General features: G+C 46.2%; 1 protein-coding gene across 4 annotated transcripts in view; it reads right to left on the reverse strand.

Moving 5' to 3' along the window:
• LOC147431981 (uncharacterized) overlaps window positions 1–22,830 on the reverse strand; it is an 85,076-nt gene that overhangs the window by 31,133 nt on the left and 31,113 nt on the right. The window lies entirely within an intron of this gene.

Below are 22,830 nucleotides of genomic sequence, written 5' to 3' on the forward strand. Positions count from 1 at the left end.
TATTATCTAAACCAGAAGTCTGACTCTATTCAGAGACTTATAGGACATGCTAAGCAACAATTTGGAATGCATGCCGGCTCATTGACTTATCTGAGGGACACGATAGTATCCACCTCAACAAGGCAAGAGTCTACCAGTGAGGAGAATGACTCAAGGGAACTAGAAGACAGCTCATTATAGGATTCTGGATAATCAAATGAGGGTTCCGACAAACTAAGGGAACCAGATGCAAGTTCATCAGAGGATTCCGGAGAAGAAAAGGGATCAGATGATAGTGCGTCTCAGGGTTTCGATGATTGAGACTGACGTGCCGATGGACAAGGGAGGCTAGCTACCCCCAGGTCCCAGGGCACAAGGAAAGAACTTGGCTCAAGCATTAATATAAAAATAAATAAGGGGCGCCAGACTTTGGGGCCAATAACTCTAGGCACGAAACTACGTCGGGCCGTGTCATCTCTCTCTCTCTATTAAAGGTTTTGAAGTTTCTGTTTGTGTGTTGCTATTAATTTCACGCTTAAAGTGTCCAAGCCTGTAACAGCTCTTTGGTGGGAGGAGGTTGGGGTGCGATTGGGCGGCTTACAGGATTTGGCTACTCGCATTCTAAATCAAGCATGCACTACAAGTTGCTTGGAGCAACTTTGGAGTGTGTATGCTCATGTTGCCTCAAAGAAGAGAACTCAGCTTGATGGGCAGAGAGCCAATGATCTCATACATGTCTCCTCAAATTTAAAGATGCTTTCCAAGTTAGACCAAAGTGATGCATTCGCGGAGTGGGCGCCCGCAGAGGCTGATCCTATCCCAGAGACAGAGATAGTGTCACAAACGGGAGCCCAAACGAATATCAACAAGTTGAAAATAAATAAAGTCTCAACCAAAAGAGACGAGGGAGAAGATCGACACAGTATTGGGGACCAGAAGATGGGTTGGTTCTCCCCCTTAAAAGAATCTTTACTAGGGACAATCTTTTTACAAGCATAAAAACCGGAGAAACCCCTCCGTTTTAATTCTCACTTGATGATCATCTCCTTCCCATGCAGGAAATTTCGAGAGACGAACCCTCATTTCCGCCTGCTCCCGGAGTGAGAAACTCCGCAGACCGTTCTGAATTCCGTTTCCAAAATCCCTGAGCGTAGGCCGGGGCATCCTTGCTTCTTCTCCGTGATGGAATACCTGCAAAAAGCATAAACACAAAACAACTCGTACAGCATATTCACAATCTGTACCTGTCCCTCCAAGTGCGGAAAAGCGACCTTTGCACACTGGCTTTGTGCAATCACTTGCAGATTCTTAGTAGTTGAGTCTCCTGCTGCTAGCACTGGCATAACTAATGTAGGAGGAGGGGCATTAGCTGCTTTTATAGGCTCTTAGGACTGGCAAGAATAGCCTGTGCAGTTCCAGCAACAAAGGCAGTGGGGGGAAGGGAGGTTGGGGGGGGCTTGCTGAACCTTCTAGAGAGAGGAGAGAGAAGAATTGTTGTTTTCAGCCTAAAGGGCAGCACTGGTGTTTTTCACTAATAAAATAAGCCTTGCTTTAATTAGGTGGCTATGCAGTTATTAAGTGGGGGGCAGGTCACTTACTAAAATATGACCTGCTTAAAAACTCAATAAAACTATTTCGGCTCACCTCCCTTGCCATCGTTGTACTCTCTCGCCCTCGCGTAGCCTCTTCCACCCCCACCTCTTGCGCGCTGCCCATCCTGCCCGCCCCAGCACGGTGTGCCCTGCACGTAACTCCCTGCCCCCGCCCAACTCCTGCCCGCTGCTCCCTGCCTACACGCTGCCCATTGCCCCCAGTTCGCTACATTGCCCGCCTGCTGCCCACTCGCCGCCCTCCTCCCCCCCCTCCCGCCATTTGCTTACTCCTCTGGCAAAAGAGCAAGTCGAAGGGTCGGCTCCGCGGGGTCGGGCGAGGGGGCTCCTGAGGAGTCCCTCTGTGGTGGAGCGGGGGCCGCCATTCTGTGTTTGCTGCTATCGAGGCGGGGGCGAGTGTGTTGAAACCGTCGCCGATAGGCTGCAAACATCCCACCACATTGGAACTCTATCTTATAATACCCTCTCTTGAGGATCTGGACATCGATTATCTTGCCCACATCAAAGAGAAGTCGGGCCTGAAGTAAGTCTCGAACCTCGCCTGGGCTGGGTCGAGTGCCAATAATCTTGCAAATAACCAAGGAGGCTTGCAAGCGCTCCACCTCGTCCATCAGTGGAGGCACTTTGGACAGAGTCTAGACACGTAGGACACCCTGCTAGTAGAGTGGCCTCTAGTCTGGCAGAGATTAGTCGCTTCTTCCTTCAAGAGTCTACAGCTCGCTTGGCTGCAGCTAGGGAGGAGGAGAAGCGTCTTCGACGGGGCATTGTTTCCTTACAGAGGATGCAAGAGCAGCATCCAGACAGTCCATGGTTGGAGGAGCAGATGCAACAGGCTAGGCAAGAGTTGACTAGCATTGAGGAGCGCTGCCATGAGTTTGCCTTCCATCGACAGGCATCTCAATGGACCCAAGTGGGTGATAGAGTTACTAGGGAGTTTAGTGGGGCCACCCCACATACACACCATTGTTAGTCAATTGAGGAGACCTGACGGATCAGTTGCTTCAAAGCCCGAGGATATGCGCAGTTGCTACTGCCTTCTATGGCGATCTGTTGTTAGCTGAGCCTCAGTCAGAGCGTCACGATGCATGCAGAGAGCAGGTTTGGGCACAGATGCCTTGCCATGTTACCGAGGAGATGCGACAGAGACTTGAGCTTTCCCTCTAGCTAGAGGAGCTCCATGAGGCCCATAGAGCACTCCCCTGAGGTAGTTGTCTAGGGGAGGATGGTTTGACTCCCAGCTTTTTCTTGGAGTACAGGGACTTGCTTGGTTTAGATCTTTGCATCGCATTCCAATACGTTTTGCACATTGGCGAGATGCCTGACAGCATGAGTGAGGGCTTGATCTACCTGATTCCCAAGGAGGGACACTCCTTGGATGAGATTCGACAGTGGCGACCCATTACCATCCTCAACTCATCCTACAAAATTCTAGCAAAGGCTATAAGCTTGAGGATCCAGCCACTACTAGAGAGCATTATACATGGGACCCAAACAGGGTTTGTCAACGAGTGTAGTATCCTTGACAACATCTTCACTTTTTGGGAGGCGTTTGTCCTCACGCGTCTTCGAGAGGAGAATTTGGTGATACTCCTCGATTTTGAGAAGGCCTATGATAGAGTTGATTGGGACTTCCTGGAGGGCACTCTACGCAGGATGGGTTTCACAGATGCTTGGATCAGAGGTGTGTCAGCTCTCTATAGGCGTGCACACAGTCAAGTGCTCTTGGTAGGGGGAAGATGGGGAGCGCTTTTGCTCATGCATTCGATCAGACAAGGTTGCCCTCTTGCCCCCTTCCTCTTTTTGTTCTATGCTGAGGTGATGAGTAGACTTTTGACTTCTCAGCAAGTTGGCCTGCGTGGTCTTGAGCACCTTATTAGGGCGGATGAGATTCTTGACGCTAAGTTTTCCAACGACGACAGCCTTGTACTTGGAGGGCCAAGAGGCCAATCTGCACAGGTGTGAGCACGCTCTTGAGGTGTTCTATTGTGCATCAGGCTATCACATGCACATCTAACCCTATGTGCATGTGGACAAGCTACTTCAGGTCTAGGGTTCATGTCAGCTTAGGAAGTGTTCTGGCACCTTTGTGAGCCTGTGAGTAGGCCGTTCATGTCCAGGCACTTAGAGTAGTTGCATATCCTCTTGTTGCACACAGCATGATCATCAACATGACATTCAGTACTCAACATGAGCATTTTACTATATATAGAACCCATTTTCCCAATTTACTCATTTTTCACTTATTATTCAATAAGTGACTTTGTTGGAAAAGTGAGTAGGGCAAATTTGCTAAGTCTCTATGAAAGAAACCTAGCGCTAGCACTTTCTGGCAGAAGAGGCACAAGAAGTTCCAGCAACTTGCAATGCACCTTCTCAGCAAGACCGGCAGGAGGCCCTAGCCTTTCCAGCCAACATAACACAGACATCGTTTTGGGGGATTCTCTCCCTAGCGTTTTCTGTAGCAAATTCAGCCTAGCGTTTTTCATCAGTAGCAGATTCAGCCTCGCGTTTTTCAGTTTGCAGACCTAGCCTAGCGTTTGCAAATTCTGGCGTCAGATCAGCCCCAGCATATCAACATTTTCAGTTTCCAGCACTTAAGACACCGTAGATTCAGCCATTGGCCTCGCAGATCTCACCTACCCGCAATAGATCCTCGCCGTACCATCAAGTCAGCCAGCGTTTTCAAATTCAGCCTGATGTCGCGAAGAAAGAAAGGCAGCCTTGGAGCGTGAGCGTGAGCAAGCGCGCTTGGCGGCCGAAGAAAGAACGGCAGCCTTGGAGCGTGAGGGTGAGGAAGCCCGGTTAGCGGCCGAAGAAAGAAGGGTAGCCTTGGAGCGTGAGCAAGTGCGCTTGGCGGCCAAAGAAAGAAAGGCAACTATTGAGCTTGAGCATGAGCAAGCACGCGAAGCTCAACGCATAGCGGCCGAGACAAACGAGCGGCCTTGGAATTAGAATGTGAGGCGCAGAGAGACCAACGCATGCAAGAGTTCATATTACAAGTACTCACCTCGAAATCCGAGTCACTCAAGGACGTGAGCGAATCATCAGGTAGCACAAGTCTAGAAACGGATTCCAACAACCCCGTCACTGAGAAGTTGACGTTCAATAAGTATGATGGTAAGATGGATGCTGATGCTATTCATTCTTGGTTGCATCAATTTAATGCTTATTTTGCGACAATTAAGAAAATAGGAAATAGCAAAGTTTTGACGGCAACCATGTACCTTGCCGGTGATGCCATTAATTGGTATCAAGCGTGGCAAGAGGCACATTTGGCCGCGCACCTAGAGGAAGCCGAAGAAGGCGTGTCCCTTTCTTTCAATTGGGCAGACTTCCAAGACATGCTTAAGGCGCGGTTCATGCCACCTCAGTACCTAGCGCGGTTAAAGGAAGATTGGCGCAATCTCAAGCAAAATGGTACCCCAAGCATGTCCTTTTCTAACGGTGTTTTGCAACTTGGCACCCAATTACACAAATCATATGCGAAGCGCAAAGAGGCTTTTATTTTCGGGTTGGACAAGTATATAAGGTTTGATGTCGAAGTCCTGGACTCCGTAGATCTCAACAAGGCGGTAGCGATTGCTCTCGCACAGGAGATGAAGCACAACAAAGGAAAGCCTAAGGAGAACAAGTCTTCTCATAGTACCTCTCAAACTCCTCAGAACCAGAGTTACCCGGAACGCGGAACGCGGAACGCGACAGGCCTCCCTGCGGAACGGGGGAACGGGAATGGGCCCGGAACGGGAGGCTAAAAAAACACCCAAATATTGTTTTTTTTAGCGTTATGTGTTTGAATACAAGTAGTACTAGAGTCCTTTGACTCTAATACCCACAAAAAACACGATTCGAAGACCATTCAACCTTATTATGACTTGATTGGGATGTGCAGCGCCTAGAGTACATAGCACATATACAACATTGAGCAAAGACAATGCCTATACACAATGCTCTCAAATAATTGCAAGAGTAGTAGTCAGATATAACAATTTGGAATTAATTATGGCTAACAAGCCTCAAGGGCCGCCAAGGTGCTACAAAAAAACCAAAGGGGGGCAAACCAATGACCACAATACCAAAAGACTAAAGGTGACAAATACCATAAAGATGCTAGTAGCTACAAATGGCAAAGAGGGCAAGGCTCAAGCAGCCATACAAAAAGGTAAGGATAAATGGCAAAGACTCAAGACTCAAGAACCACTAGCTTGAGAAACCTCCCAATCCGTAGTAGCCGGCTGTAAATCATGCACATCCTCCCATTCCTCATCATCGAGGTCTAGGCCCGGCTCGATCTCAGCCACAGATGAAGTACCTAGTGTTGGTGGATGTGCATCTGCACCTGCCTGAGGAGCCTCTTGTTCCATCTCCCACTGTGTAAAAGGATCTGTCTGTTTGTCTGTACTCTTGCAAAGCATTTTCAAATTTGCGCTGACGAAGACAAGATCGTTAGCCTTCTCCACTCCAAGCCGATTCCTCTTTTTGGAAGCACTGTGGCTAAAGGTACTCCACAATTGCTCCAAGCACGAGGTACTAACTGACTGGCTGAGAATACGGATCGCCAATCTCTGAAGCTCAGGGCCATCATAGCCATAGTCCTCCCACCATGGCACTGAACCTATCTTCCTGCGATCAATCTGAGCATCTGGACTGCCAAATGACCCCCGCATCTCTCTGTACTGTCTCAACTGATCTCTGACAATGCGTCGCCTATCTCTGTCTATAACCATCTTGTTTAAGATCTCTGTAAATTGGTTCATGACTTCCCTGCACCTTGAAACTCTGGATCCACCATGTACACTGCCCCGTGTAAAGGAGAGGCATATGAATTCCACCTCGAGCTGCAAAGCGCATGGATCTCCTCATATCGCTCCACTTCAGCTCAAGCTGTGCAAGCTGCTCAATCATGCGGTCCATTGCCTCATAAATCTTGCCAATGCAAGGATCCATGCCATCCAGAACTCGAAGCAAATGAACCACCAGTTTTACCTGTGCGTCTAGACTCTTGAGCTCCTTCCAGAACTCATGATCCTCTGCCTTATCCTTGCACAAAATCCCTGCAATTGTCTTTGCATAGGGGGAGGTGGTAAACTCATCACTGATGAAGACCTGTCGGACCGCATTTTGACATTCAGACAGCCTGCACACAAGAAGAAAGTTGAATGCGAAGCGGGCGTCTGAATACTTTAGAAGCACTTTGCCGCCCGACCTCTTGAGGTACTCACTCCAAACCAAGTTGTGATTGTTGATGAAAGTAACAATCTTCACTGCATCAGCAATGATTGGAGCGATCTAGTCTAGCTTGCCGATGTCTTTTAGAAGGTTGTTCAAGCAGTGTGCCATGCAAAAGCACACTGTCACATGCGGATAGTGGCTCTCTATAATAGCTGTTGCTGCCCTGTTTGATGCCTCTCCATCTGTGACAAAGGCCACCACGTGTTGCTCACCGATGGTTTCTATGGCCGTTGTCCACTCTGCAGAGAGGACATCGGCGGAGTTGCCACTCTCGGTGGCATCATGAGAGTGCACAAAGTACATCTCTCCAATCGAGTATGCGACGAGATCATGGATAGATCTCTTCCTTGTGTCGCTCCACCCGTCGGCAATGAGGGAAACGCCATGTTTTGCCCAAAGACGCTGAATATTGAGGGTTGCTTGCTCCACGATAGCCTTCTCTCGATCAAGCAAAGTGGTTCGGAGAGCCTCTAAAGATGGCCGCACATAGCCGGTGTCATACTCTCCTATCCGTTGCACCATGACTTTCCAATACTCCGACCTATTTCGATCAAACATAGAAGAGGTTAGTATCAAAAAGGCGGAAACGACGATAACAGAAGAAATGAGAGAGAAGATTGATAAATCATAAAATCACCGTGACAAATGGTATATGGTCGTGATAGAAGAATCGGGCCACGGCCGCATCCACCTCTTCCTTCTTCTTTGGGTCCCAAGAGGTGGCAAGGGTCCTTTGGCGACAAATTGGACCCGATGAAGATGCACCAACACCTAAACCGGATAGAGAGGAAGAAGGGAAAATGAGGGTCTTTGGATCAATACCTTTGCGTGAGGGCTTGGCTTTATGGTTGAATTGCCGATCCTTTTCCTTGAGCTCCTTCCTCTTCTCGATGGTTATGTTGGCACAAAATCTCACCTCATGTCCCAGCACTCGAAGAAAGTGTGTCCTCACTTTGTCATGCCCCCCTTTCTGCGTGTAAGAGCATAGCTCGCATGCCCATGCACGAGAACCTCCCGCCGTCGACAAGGTGCCCTCCGAGGTCACTTCATCCCACCACGACCATTCCTTCGCCTTTTGAGTGTTGCCTGCATGCACGGAGGGGGTTGTACGAGAAGAAAAGGCCATGGATTATCTGTGAGAGAGAGAGAGAGAGAGAGAGAGAGAGAGAGAGAGAGAGAGAGAGGCTTGATTCCGTGCGAGCTTGAGCAATGAGAAGTTGAGATAGAGAGCTTGAGAGAGAGGCTTCACCTCTTGAAAGTTGAGACCGAGAGAAGGAGTGCTTGAGCCTTGAGCCTTGAGGGTTAGCCCAAGAGAGAGAGAGAGGTTGAGAGCTTGAGCCTTGAGGCCCTATGGCTTGAGAGTTGAGAGCAAGGGAGAGAGGGCCTTCAACCTTGATGCATTTGTGAAGAATGGGGGAAGAAGGGGCAATTATATAAGCTATGGAGGTGTAAATGGCCGTTGGCAACTTGGCTGCCCCAAACAGTCACTTTTTTTAAAACTCAAAAAAATTGCCGTTTCTAGCCGTTGACAGACGTTCCGGTCCGTTCCGGCGCGTTCCTGTCCGTTCTTGCCTGGCCGTTCCAGTCACAGCCCGCTTGCCGGAACGTCTGTCCGTTCCGAAACGTTCCATGTCCCCCCGGCCGGCCGGAACGCCGTTCCGGCGTTCCAAGGCCTCAAAAGTCCGTTCCCCGGCAACTCTGCTCAGAACCCACAAAACGGTAAGAACGGTAAGAATGGTAAGAACAGTAACTCTTCTAGCCAATCTTCCTTGGAAAAGAACTCTCAAAATGAATCTACGAGTAAAGCTAAAACACCTGCTAAACCTAAGTTAACCTTGGATGAAAAAGCCGCACAAGGAATTATAAGAGGATATATAACGGTAGAAGAGCAAGTCATTTATGCTAAGGAGGGTCGATGTTATCAATATCACGTCAAGGGTCACATTAAGAAGGCTTGTCCTAAGACAGGAACACCTAAAGTGTTAAGTATAGAGCCTGATTTACCCTTGTAATTTTCTGTGGTAAAAGCGTACATTTGTAAGGCCCCCATTATGAGGAGAAGCCATCGTGCGTGAAGGAAAATCACTTACCGGAAACCAAAATTTTCACAGACAAGAATCAGGGGCAACTTTAGGGGCCTCGGGGGCAGAGGCCCCCGAGACTTTTTTTTCCCTCGTCGGAATATTCCTTTTCGTCGGAATATTATGGCCGGACGGCGGCCGGAAAGTGGTCGGAAAACAACCGGTCGGTTGGCCGGTGGCCGGTGGTCGGAAGTCGATGGCCGGTGGCCGAATTCAAAAGCGGACTTGTCTTCTCAAGGGCGGCCACACATGGGCGGATTGGAGGGTCCGATTTGGACTTATTCGCACAAGGGCAGCTACACATGGCTGCCTCTCATAAGAGAGGGCAGCCCTTTTGGACTATAAAAGGAGGCCATTTCTACACACATTTTATAGTGTGAAGTTGATGCAACAAGGTGAGTGTGAGATGGTGAGAGTGAAGCAAGGCGGGAGCTCTATTAAGGGTTTAATCCCTTTGTAAACTACTTCTTCTTTTGAAGTGCTAAAGCCATTGAGTGGCTGCTTTTCCGTGGACGTAGCCCACATTGGGTGAACCACGTATATCGTGTGTACTCTCTCTCTCTCTCTCTCTCTCTCTCTCTCTCTCTCTACTCTACTCTATAATCTCTTGTGTGTGAAATCTATCTCTCTCCATTAAGTAATCTACTCAAAAATCTATTTAGCTACGTCTTATTTCCTAACAACTGGTATCAGAGCAAGGTTTGCTCGTAGCTAAATTATCTCAAGGAAAGGATTCCTTGAATTGAGTGGGAGTTATGGCGAAGGAAGGGAAGCTCAAGATTGAGAAGTTCAACGGCAAAAACTACCAACATTGGAAGATGCAGATTGAAGACTATCTCTACCAAAAGGACCTCTATTTGCCACTAGGCGGTCTTGCGAGGAAGCCCGCAACAATGGCAAATGAAGCATGGATTGTCCTTGATCGAAAAGCACTGGGAACAATCCGGTTAAGCTTGGCGTCAACGGTGGCCTTCAATGTTTCGGAGATGAAGTCCACGGAGGACTTGATGAAGTCACTTGACGACTTCTACGAGAAAGCATCAGCATCCAATAAGGTATTTCTTATGAAGCGCTTGTTCAATCTAAAGATGACAGAGAATGGTTCAGTTGCAGAACACCTAAATGACTTTAACACAAACATGAGTTAACTTCGATCGGTGAAAATTAATTTCGATGACGAAGTGCGAGCTCTCCTTATACTATCATCTCTACCGGATAGTTGGGACAGCCTTGTGATGGCTGTAAGTAATTCTATCTCTGGTACAAATACTCTTAAGTTTGATGATGTTGTGGGTGTTCTCCTAAGCGAGGAAATACGAAGGAGAAGCACAAGAGAATCATCAAGTGCTGCATTGTCAGTGGAAACAAGAGGAAGGCCTAAGGAGAGGTTCAAAAGCCAAAAGGGTCGTGATCGCTCAAGATGGAGCAAGTCACGCACAAAGTCAGTTCTTGAATATTGGAACTGCGGCAAGAAGGGCCACGTCAAGAAGGATTGTTGGTCCAAGAAGAAGAAGGAGACTGAGTCTCAAGACAACAAGCCAACATCGGAGGCCAATGTGGCAGGTAAAGTAGAGCAAGATGCTCTAATTCTCTCATTAGACAATGTGTCTAATTCCTGGGTAGTAGATTCCGGGGCTTCATTCCATGCGATACCACACAAGCAACATTTCCAAGATTACACCAAAGGTAATTTTGGGTATGTATACTTGGGAGATGATGAAGCTTGTGAGATTGTCGGCAAAGGTACAGTTTCTGTCAAAACTGCTAACGGAAATGAATGGAAGCTTAAAGATGTTAGGCATGTTCCTTCTCTTCGCAAAAATTTGATCTCTACAGGACAATTGGTATCAGAGCGCGGTCGATTTCTCTCCTACGGGAAATCCGATCCTTTTTATACGGCACCTATGGCTTCAGGCAAAGATCAGTCAACTTCCCCTGCATCCAGAGATGCGGGAAGAGATCACAACGAAGATTCACGCGAGGAGTACGGCCCGCCTCGGCCTACTCTGACGGAGAGTCGACAATTGATCGGCGATGCAACAAAGATGATGCTTAATTTTTCGAAGGACCCAAAATTTGAAAAATATATGAGCCAGACTTCTTTTGATGAGGTGCACACTCAGTGGCGAAAGACCACAAAACCACCCCGCAAACCCGCTCTCGGGAAACCTCCTACTCCCAAGAAGTATACAGAGCAAGAATTAGAAGAGGTAGTTGATGCACGAATTGCTCAGCTTTTTGACGCGCAAAACAGAGCTAAAAAGCACAACAAAAAGCAAAAAAAAGGCGCTGACTTCCTGGTTATTTGGGTCATCGGTCTACATTTAAATCGGCAAGAAAGGAGAAGAAGCGTGTTCGATTTGAAGGAGTACCCAGTTCTTCTTCTTCTTCTGACAATTCTTCTAGCTCATTTGACTCGAGCGAAGAAGACAGAAAAGGTAAAAAGCGAAGCAAAAAGCAAAGCTTTGGAAAGAGCAAGAAAAAGGCAAAGAAGTCTAAATCCCGCCCCGTGGTTGACAGTTCTATGGAGGACTCGTCTTCAAATAGTTTGGACTCTGATGACAGCAGCTTTTACGCAAAGAAGAAGAATTTTTATAAAGCCAACCAGTATGACTTTTTGGAAGATAAAAGCAGGAAAGTCCAAGAGTTTAAGGAAGGTGGACAGTCAATTAAATTTGACACGTTTTCTGGTTATAGAGATGCTTCAAAGACTTTGTCTTTTATAAAGGAGTTTGACATCGCTTTCTCTGGAGGGCGTTACTCAGAGCACTCTAAGATTCGGAGAGCTACCTCTTACTTTAAGGGGAATGCTCGAACTTGGTGGTCCACGCTTCTATTAAACAAGACAGCGTCAGTTAAATGGCTGAAATTCAAAAGGCTTTTTATTTCTTCATGGCTGATTCGAGAGTATGAACGCGACATACGAACTGCTTGGAACCATCTTCAAATGACCAAGAAGGATACAGAGGACGCTTACTGCGAGAGATTTTGGAGCTCTTTTCTACCGGCCTCTTCATTTAAGAAGATCTCGTTCAAGGAACAGATTGAGCGGTTAACCTTGGGTCTTCCTACAGAGATCCGAGATCACTGCTTAGAACAAAAGTCAGCTTCCATGAGTCATGCGAAACGGGGTTTTGCCATTCACTCGGGCAGTTGACGCAAAGAGCCGAACAGACTTCGACAAATGAAAGTAGAAAGAGGAAGAGCAACCCAAAAAAGAAAGAGAAGGATGCACGATCCAAACTCACTCCTCAAGAGAGAGCTCGCTACATCAAGGAGGGGAAGTGCTTCGGATGCGGGGAAACTGGGCATATCTCCGCGAAGTGCCCTAAAAAGGCACAGAAAGAACAGAACGACAAGGACGACGAAAGGTCTGAGAGTTTGAGACCAACTGAGGAACGTGGGCGAAAAGGCAAGATGAAAACAGGACTGGTTCCAGATTGCGTGGGTACTGATCCTAGCACTATGGACGAGAGTACAGAACTTTGTCGAGCTTGGGGCAAAGTGAAAGACCAAGAAGCCCTAATCTTCTTTGATGGAGGAGCCAAGGCCAATTTCATTTCACCGGAATTGGCGGCGCGGCTCGAGATCACTCCCGATCGGATAAGACCACTTGCAGAGGCAGTTCTAGCGGCACCCGACAAGGACGTAGCCATTACACATGTCATTAACTTCAGTTGCATTGTCAAGGGTATTTGGGGCATGAGGACTTTTACATAATGCCTTTGGAAGGTTGTGATCTCCTCTTGGGAATTCCCTGCTACCAGAAGAAGAACGCAGTGATCGACTATCGGGTGAGGAAAGCGACATTGACCACAGAGAAGGGCAAAACCATTGTACTCGATGTAAAACTTAAGGGCGAGTCTGTCCCTATTGTATCAGCTTCGGCCATTTCAAAATTAATAAAATCCAATCTGTTTGTTTACTCGATCTTTATGAAAGAGTTGAGTGATAAGGATAGGACAAATATGTCTGAACTTGATAAAGAACACCAAGATTTCTCCACTCTCATGCCGATTGCTTATCAGAGGGCCTGCCAGGCGAGTTACCACCCGCTCGTCTGAAGATCATACCATTGATCTAACACCTGGAAGCACACAACCAAACCGGCCACCTTATCGTGTGAGTCGAGCCCAGAACAAAGAGATTATGAACCAAGTGAAAGACCTCTTGGAAAAGAGTCTTGTCCAGCCTAGTACTTCACCGTATTGCTCTCCAGTGTTGTTGTGATGCTTGTGGTCGTCGTCTGGGTGCAGTCTTAATGCAAGCAGGCCATGTCATTGCTTACGAGAGCCGATTGTTCTCAAGGCTGGAATTGACAGCACAGATTTATGAGAAAGAGCTTTTGGCGGTTATCCATGCTCTTACTCAGTGGCGGTACTACCTACTCGGAGCAGATTTTACTGTCTTCATAGACCATCAGAGTTTACGCTACTTCTTGTCACAGAAGCAGCTATCGAAAAAGCAAATGCGGTGGGCAAACATCTTGTCACAGTTTCACTTCGAGATTGTCCATGTTCACGGACAGAAGAATTTGGTGGCAGATGCTTTGTCTTGCAAGCCGTTGGTTCTGGCTATTTCCGCGATACATCATAGGAGCTTTGAGGATATGGTCGACTAGTATGCCACAGATATGGATTTTGCAGCCATTTTTCACACGGATACGGGATGGGGAGACAGTAACGGGATATTCCATTCGGGATGGCTACTTGATGAGGAAAACCATGGTGTGCGTTACCCAGCCATTGAGGGAAAAGGTTATGACCGAATGCCACTGTCCGCCTTTTACGGGTGACCGCGGCATTGCTCCCACCTTGAAAGGGGTAGAGAGATACTTCTTTTGGCCGAGACTCGAGAAGGATGTGGACGAGTTTGTGCGCAATTGCTTGGTATGCCAAAAGGTCAAGTTTGACACGCATAAAGCACAGGGATTGTTACAGCCTTTGCCCATACCCACCCGCCCATGGGAAAGTATTGCAATGGATTTTATTTTTGATCTCCCGAGAACACAGAGTGGTCACAATGGTATCAGGACAGTTATTGACACATTTAGCAAGAAAGCTCAATTCATTCCAGTAAAGAAAACAGTCAAGCCGGATCACTTAGCGAGACTGTTTGTGGCTCAGATTTTCAAATTACATGGTATGCCTGAGACGATTGTCTCTGACAGGGACTCGAGAAGATTTACGAGTTTGTTTTGGAAGGCAATTTGGGAGAACATTGGCATGCGGTTGCAATTCTCGTCATCTTTCCACCAGCAGAGTGACGGGCAATCTGAGATTGCCAATTTAGTGGTTTTAGATTTATTGAAGTCTTATATCTCGGATTAGAAGACTCAATGGGAAAAGTATCTACCTTTGGTGGAATTTGCCTACGGCAACACGATACGCTCTTCGACGGGGAAGGCGCCATTTGAGATTATTGAAGGTGCTATGAAGGTTCCACCCTTCCTAAGCACGAAAGATAAGATTTTTGAAGCTGATAAGTATACGCGCGACTTAGACACGGCTTTTGCCAAGGTCCGCGAAGCTTTGCAGAAATCTCAGGAAAGATAGAAAAAGGCAGCAGATCGCCATCGTCACGATTTGAAATTGAAGGAGAATGATTGGGTGCTCTTACGTTTTGAGAAGACACACCTCAGAAAGAAGAAGGGAAAGGAGAGGCTTTTTCCAAAGCTTAGTATGAGATACTATGGACCTTTCTAGATCTCCGAAAAGATCAATGATGTCTCATTTCGACAAAAACTGCCTGACACTTGGAGGATTCACAATGCATTTCATGTGAGTCTCTTGAAACCTTTAAAAGGTGATGTGCCCGAAGATGGGGAGCTCGATGAGCAACCCGAAGTGAAAGAAAACGAGGAGATCCTTGTTCCTGAACAGGTTTTGGCACATACGGACAGAAAGAATAAGGGTAAAGTGAGAAGGCGGTTCTTGGTTAAATTCAAGAACTATCCTGCATTGGATGCGAAATGGATGGAGGAGGAGGACTTAGCAGATACTCCTCAGATTGTGAAACTTTACCTTGAAGCTTTTGGTTTAGCATAGTCTACTCCAAATGAAACCCCGAATTCAGCTTCGCCGGAGATCTGGTGCAGTGGCTTGCACAAGAGGGGAGTTACTCCGCTCCTTTGTCAACAGATGCCTTGATTTTTTAACACTAGAGTCACTGATATCTCTTTGAGCTGCAGGGATACTGAGAGTTGGCAGTATTTTGTTGTATGTATCAAATGGAATTCCGAAAAATATGAATTTGATTTGTTCTTGAATTGTTTTTAAATGCAGGAACTGGAAGACAAAATGACTGCAGCATTATGGTCTAAATGATCTCGAATAGACATGGTTCCAATAAGGGTTAGTCAATTGGGCATCTATGAGGTCCTGAGTGGATCTAGATGCGATTACTAACTGCATTGCCCATAAATCATGGTCTGAGATCCGAATGAATGTCAATGTGATTTGTCATGTGATGTCCTGTGATGTCAAGTGATGTCACGTGATGTCGTCTGATGTGACTACCGATTGGTACATGTGCTAGATGTGTCTTCCTAGTGCGTCGGTACTAACAGTTAGTGTCTGCTAAGGCAGTATATGGCTTCTATCTGTTTTGCAGACTTAATCGAGGGCGATTCCAATGCTTTCAAGAGGGGGGTATGTCACAAACTGTGACATGGCTGCCCAGTACACACAATCTCTGCCCTATGTGAACCCTGGGAGATCTTCAAATGCTGACGTGGCTGGCTGCCCGGAAAATGGCGGAAGACTTGCCACGTGGACAACTGTACGGACGTCCGCAAATTGCGGCGCTTTTGGCAGCAAGATTTTTGGCCAGCTTTTGCGTGGCTGCTTTTCTACGCAAGAGGAGAAAGGGAGAGAGCTTTTATTTTAAAGCTTACCTTATATTTTTACCAAGCCTTATGAGAGGTGGTGCATTATTTTTAAATGCTTTTTTGGCCATCTTTTAGAACAGCTTTTGGGGCTTTGCTTTTGGCAACCCTTGTTACCTCTTTATAAGAATTGTTGGGCTCTCACTTCTCAGAGCATCTGGACGCAGAGTCTGAGAGTGAGTCCCGGGCGACTTACTTGTACTTTGAGTTGCAAATTAATACAAAAAGAAATACTGAAAGGGGCCTAGTCTTTGGGGCCAATATCTCTAGGCAAGGAACTCCGCCTGGCCAGTGTCGAATCAATTGTGAACTGTGAACTGTTTTGAAGTGATTATTTGTGGTGTTGCGGTAGATTCTTGACTTAGAGTATCCAAGTCTGTTACATGTGAACCAGGTGCATTTGATGCGAAAGTTGGTGAATATGCAGCTTGATGACTCGAAGTCAACTTCTGAGCATTTGAGTGCTTTTACAGGTGTGTTAATTCAGTTGCAGGACAGTGGGCTTCAGCAATTCGATGATAAGCTGAAAGCTATTTTCTTGCTAATGACATTGCCAGATACTTGGGAAACATTGGTCGTCTCCTTGAGCAACAGTCCCACCCTCACGTAAACGGTGTGAGAGGGTCTATTCTCAATGAAGAGATTAGATGCAAGTCTAGTGGGGAAGGTAGTAGTTCTGCCTACACTGCAAGAGGTAGAAATCAAAAGCGTGATGCAAGCAACAGGAAACCCGATTGCAGGTATTTCAAGAAAGAGCAGGAAAGGAAGAAGGAGACGCAAGAAAAGAAGAAGAAAGATGAGAAGAAAGGGGAAAAATCAGTAGGTGATTCCTCCAAGGATGCTGAGAATGCAAATGTATCCTCTAATGTGGTCATTGAGGAGTTGTCAAACGTTGAGGAAATCTTGGTTGCGGCTTCGTGCCCCTCAGATTTGGTGATAGCTAATGCAGAACACATGCTTATCTCGAAGAAAGATGTCATTGATGCATTGCTTAGTGCTAATGATGGCCTATCCCAATCATGGATAGTGGATTCGGGTGCTTCATTCCATGTGACTCCATCTTTGGAGTGTTTTGCTACATATGCTGCAGGTAATTATGGCAAGGTGTATCTTGGTGATAATTTTGCGTGCAATATTGGGAGAATGGGTACTATGCGTTTGGCTCTTAACAATGGTCAAGAGCTCGTGTTGAATGATGTCAGGTTTGTACCAGGCATTAAGAAAAGTTTGTTATTTGTTGGCCAGTTAGATGCACATGGTTATACTATCATCTTTGCTGGGGGTTCATGGAAGTTGCTTAAGGGCTCTATGCTTGTTGCAAAAGGGTCAAAAAGAGGTACTTTGTACCATCTTCGATGCAAAGCTTTGCCTGGCAAGTTTCTTGTTGTTGCTGAAGTTTCTTCACACACGGAATTGTGGTATAAGAGACTTGGCCATACGAGCCAAAAGGATATTAATGTGCTTTCCTCTCTGAAGAGGGTTGATGTAAAAGGCAAAAACTTGGGTTTTTGTAACGTTTATCTTTATGGAAAACAAAAGAAATCTTCTTATTAATGGTGTCTCTCGCAAAGCTAATCCTCTTGATCTTATTCACTCTGATGTATGCACTATGCCTGTTAAGTCTCTTGGTGGTGCATTGTATTTTGTTACATTCATTGATGACTCTACTAGGAAAGGATGAAAAACCAAAGTACAAGGCAAGATTGGTTGCAAAAATGTGGATGAAAAACCAAAGTACAAGGCAAGATTGGTTGCAAAAGGACATGCACAGAAAGAAGGAATTGATTTTCAAGAAATCTTTTCCCCTATTATAAAGCTTACAACTTTACGTGTCCTTTTTGCTCTCGTTGCAGTGCTTGATTTGGAATTGAATCAAATGGATGTAAAGACAACGTTTTTGCATGGTGACATTGAAGAGGACATATACATGAAACAACCTAAAGGTTTTATAGTTCCTACACGTGAGGAACTAGTATGCAAACTGAAAAGGGCTCTGTATGGTTTGAGACAATCATCACGGCAGTGGTATAAGAAGTTTGACACTTTTATGCTGTCTCAAAGCTTTAAACGCAGCCATGCAGATCATTGTTTGTATACGAAAAGGGATGAACATGGTAGTCCCATCATTCTTGTTCTCTATGGTGATGACATGCTGCTTGCCCGAAAACATAAGACTAGTCTTGATGCTCTGAAATGTAAGCTAAATGCTATGAAGGATTTAGGTGATGCAGAGCATATTTTGGGCATGCGTATTAAAAGAGATAGAAAGCTGAAATTGTTGTTTTTATCTCAAGAAAAGTACATTGCAAAAGTGCTTGACAGGTTTAATATGGCTGATGCTAAGCCTCTTTCAGTACCTTTACCTCCATACACTAAGCTTACCAAGGTAGATTGCCCAAAGGATGACGTGGCATTGAAAGCAATGAAGGGAATCCCTTATGCATCAGCTTGTCGTTCTCTTATGTATGCTATGGTTGCCACTCGTCCAGACATTGCTTATGCAATGGGAGTTGTTAGTCGATACATGTCGAATCCTGGCAAAGCGCATTGGGAAGCTGTCAAATGCATTCTGAGATATTTGAAAGGTACACAATCAAAGTGTATTTGCTATGGCAAAGGTGGCTTAAAGTTGTAGGGATATTGTGATGCATACTGTCACAAACGGGAGCGCATAACAATATAAAATACATTCGGATAAATAGGATTTATCACTTATTACTGAAGCCAGAGGATATAGAGAGAAATAAATATAGAGAGAGATAGAGAGTGAGAAGATCGACACAGTATTGGGGACCAGAAGATGGGCTGGTCCCCTCCCGTAATAGTATCTTTATTACTGAGGAGAAGTCTATACAACCACTTGAACCGAACGTATTACCACGTTCATTCTAGAATAAGACTTGATGGTTCCTGGTAGCCTCAGCTTCCGATTCCTAGGGCAAAACCCTATTCCAAGGAACTTGTGTTCCTTATTCCAATTCCTCGAGAATCAAGGTTCTCGCCTCTGGATCTCACCTTCCAGACTCAGGGCATGGCATCCCTGCAACTCTTTTCCAACTCTCTTTCCAGAGTCCTCTTCCCGCAGAACAACTCTGCTTTCCCGGACACGAAGTCCTTACTTGGGAATCCCAACTTCCGGATCACAACTTGAGAGACTACCTCTCTCCGATCCGTGGATCTACTTCCCAAACTCGGGTACGAAACCCTTGGGCTGATCTGGCTCTAGTTCCTCAGAGCGCTTTTCTCCTGCAGAGGCTCATGCCTTCCTCTGCTCCTACTCCCTCACGAAGAGGAAGTACACCTGCAATCAAATACTCAAAGATCAGAACATGAAAATCGTTACCTTCAAAGTCTCGACGCTCGAAACGCAACTCGATTCTCGAAAAGCAATTCCTCGGAAGAGATCTCTCCATAGAAAATCCTCTCTTCCAATCCTACACACAAAAGAGGTGTGTTCTCGGGTTCCTTCTCGTAAATCAGCCCCGTCTACGACGTTTATGGGCTGAAAACAGAGAAAAACAGCAACTTGTCGCGATGGAAAAACGCTTCGTAGGCACTTCTTCGCGAGGGAACTCGCGCACTGGGTCTTGGCGACATCTGGTACACTTGGGGCAGCCATGGGCATCACCGGCAACGTCTTATTTACGGCTGAAATCTGCAGTAGCATCTCCTCCTTGCAAAGATTGGTCCTCCCCTCTGAGTGAGGGCATGTGATGCTTTTATAGCTCCTACCCACCGGCACAAATAGCTGCTCGCGTAGAGATCGCGGCCGTTTTTTTTTTTTTTTTTAATAATATTTTTTTTTCATTTTTTTTTCCGTTCTGCCAGAAAAAGAGAAAGAAAACGCTGGCTGATCTGTTGCCTTATTTATCAGATGGCTGCCCACTTATTAAATGGGCGGCCGGAGTATTTTAAAAATAGTCTGAACCTACCCAAAAACTCAATAAAACCTTATAAGTTAAAAACAATGCTTTCACAGCACTTCCCAGGCGTCCCTGGATGCAATCACACGCACAATTGCAATGCAAACATAAACTTCCTCGCGGGAAAGTATCTGCTTTCCCGAAAAGCAATCCCGCTTTCTCAAAAAGCATATGTTTTTCCTCAAAGTTTCCTCTGAACCCATCTTCATTCAAGTGCTTGCTTTTTCCTTGTGCACAATTCTAACACAGTTCGGAATTTCCTCCCGACTATGGATATTCCCTTTCCGATGCACCCCTCACCCACCTTGTGACACATCAGGAATACCCATCACCTAGTCCTTTCCTACCGAACTTACGGTACAATCTCCTTCACGATGCTCTATGTCACCCATCCTATGACGCATCAGAGATGTCCATTCCCGGATGGTCGGATACTTCTTTCCGATGCTCCCTGTCACCCATCCGATGTGACGCATCAGAAGTACCCGTTCTTGGTGGCCTTACAGATATTCCCGTTCACAGTGCTCCCGTCATTACTTTGAATGACGCACCAAGAATACTCTGTACTAGGATGTCTCCAGTGAGAAAAACCTTCTCACTTAAAATTCCAATAATTCATTTAGAATTATTTTTTTGTTAGATAAAGCCAATTTAGCAACACATACATGGCAAGTGACATGGATACCAGGAAATCTACTAGTGGATATGTATTTGCTATTGGTGGTGGTGCAGTCTCTTGGTTTTCTAGGTTGCAGAAAATTGTGGCATTGAGTACTACTGAGGCTGCATATATTTCAGCCACAGAGGCTTCAAAGGAGGCCATTTGGTTGGGCAGACGTGCAAAAGAACTTGGCATGCCTGCTCATACATCCGTGTTGGGTTGTGATAGCCAGAGAGCTATCTATTTAGCCAAAAATGCCACGTTTCATGCGCATACCAAACACATAGATGTGCCATACCACTTCATACGATAGGTATTGGAGGATGGTCTAGTCATGCTGACTAAGATCCATACACAGGATAACCCTGCAGATGTTCTCACCAAGAGTCTTATTAAGGCTCAACATGAGCATTGCATACAGCTGGTGGAAGTTGGTTAACTTAAAGGCGTCATTTATGCCTTTAAGTGGGAGGTTGTTGGGTTAAAGGCCTAAATAACCCCTTTTTGTTGTAAGGTTAAAGGCCTAAATAACCAGAGTGACAAGGAACGGCCGGAACGGGTCCTTGCCGTTCTCAGAACGCGTTCCTGCAGGAGTTGGCTGGCCGAAACGGCGACGTTGGCGGAACGACATTTCGTTCAGATGTAAAACCGGAACGGAGCCGGAACGGGCGGAACGCGGTGAGGGAACGCGGAACGGCCGGCTGTGGGAACGGCATATTTTTTTAATTCAAAAATATGGCCGTTTTTATTAAAAAAATAGCCGTTTAAGGTGGCATTTTTGGACGCTTGGGAGAGGGGGTGTGAAACTGGCCCGTAGGGCGGTAGACGTTGGCTTTCACCCGAAATTCTTTACTTTAGACACACACAAAGAGCACTTTGCAAAGGAGCAAGACGCCGACAACCTTTAGGCCCCAAAATCGGCGCCCCTTTCGGTATTTCTTTATTCTTTAGGAGGGTAAATTACAAAGAAGAGTCTTGGGAATCCTTTATCTGTATCGAGCTAGATACCACCTGTTTTGACCAAATTTCGGCAGCATAACATCCCCAAAACTTGCGCGAAACCAATTCCCCTACTGGAACTCTTCCACTGGCATAAACCCTCTGATTCCTGCCCAAAAACAGTAAATTCAGCACGCTGTATTTATTGGTTTTTGCCCTGTTTTCAGCCCCAAACAGTCCCCTAGCTATCCTCTGCCAGTGGGGCACGATTCCCAAGGGTTCTGGCGTCCTTATGGCTGAAAAACAGTCAATTTACAGCACATACACAGCGCTGAATTCGCACCTGTACGGTGAGGTTATGACCCTCACCGGTGCCTGCTTTGGAGTAGCAGTTAGCTACCCTTGTTCCTACTCAAGGAGGCTCTTGCTTCAGCACAAAAGCATGAACCCACACAGTTGTACATCAGTCAAATGAAGAGCCCTCTCGTGGGGCATCACATAACTGCACGTAGGGGAGAGAGAGCAATCTGTAGTGTGCAGGGCATCACTCCTAGCACCACACTGTACATGGGAGAAAAAGAAAGCACTCCATAGCTCTTAACCTGTGAGACAGGTTCTCAATGAAGCATCCCCCCAGCATAAATCTAGCACCCCCTCTGCTGTCCTTGACCTGTAATGCGTCTGTGAACAAACAGATGCAAAGAGAGGACGATTTCCATGGCTGCCAAAACCTGCGCATCGCTGAAAACGCAGCAAAACAACCCTGTAAACACGCATCTGATGCCTTCCAATGCTAAAAATGAGCCCCTTGGACCTAGATAAAGTCATGGGAAGCTCAAAAATGGAGAGAAATGGCTAAAAATCAAAGTTATCGGACTCCAAAACTACTCCAAAAAGTTAGTTACGAGTTCTGTTCTCTCAAACTTGGTAAATTGGCCAAAAAGTGCAACTTGGCACTAATACATGCAATTTCCCCGCGTTGGGCTTCCTGCTTAAAAATCTCTCAACTGGTGCATCAGTTGACTTTGCAGCAGAGTAATAAAATGTTCCCCTAGTCATACCCAAGGTAATGACGCGAACACAATTCACGGCCCAAAATAGCAGTTCCCTAAATTTTAGGAGATACTTCTGTTGGGCTCCCACTAGTCATCTGACCATCTATCCTCATTGGGACCGCATCCAAAACTGCAATGTGGCCCAACTGTCGGATACTTTCTGTTGGTGATCCCACCTTGACTTTATGCCTTTACTGAATTCACTTCCTAGTATCCACCAACTTGCTAAGTGCGATGGGGGGACCTACATGATCTTGAACTGAGCCTAGACATCCTTTTACTTTACGAGTTCCAGTGCCGACCAACTTCCCGTCTGCGAGTGAAACTACCGTTCACATTGGCCATACAATGTCCGACCATTTGCAACTTCAAAAAGAGGGTCTCAAAAATTAAACAAAAATCATTGGAAAGAAACCAACAACTAAGGTTAGCAGTTGCCACGTCCTCGTGACAGGGTGAGGGGCCTA

The sequence above is a fragment of the Adiantum capillus-veneris genome, chromosome 20 (genome assembly GCF_014529385.1).
Source record: "Adiantum capillus-veneris isolate H3 chromosome 20, ASM1452938v2, whole genome shotgun sequence".
In the NCBI taxonomy this organism is placed as follows: Eukaryota; Viridiplantae; Streptophyta; class Polypodiopsida; order Polypodiales; family Pteridaceae; genus Adiantum; species Adiantum capillus-veneris.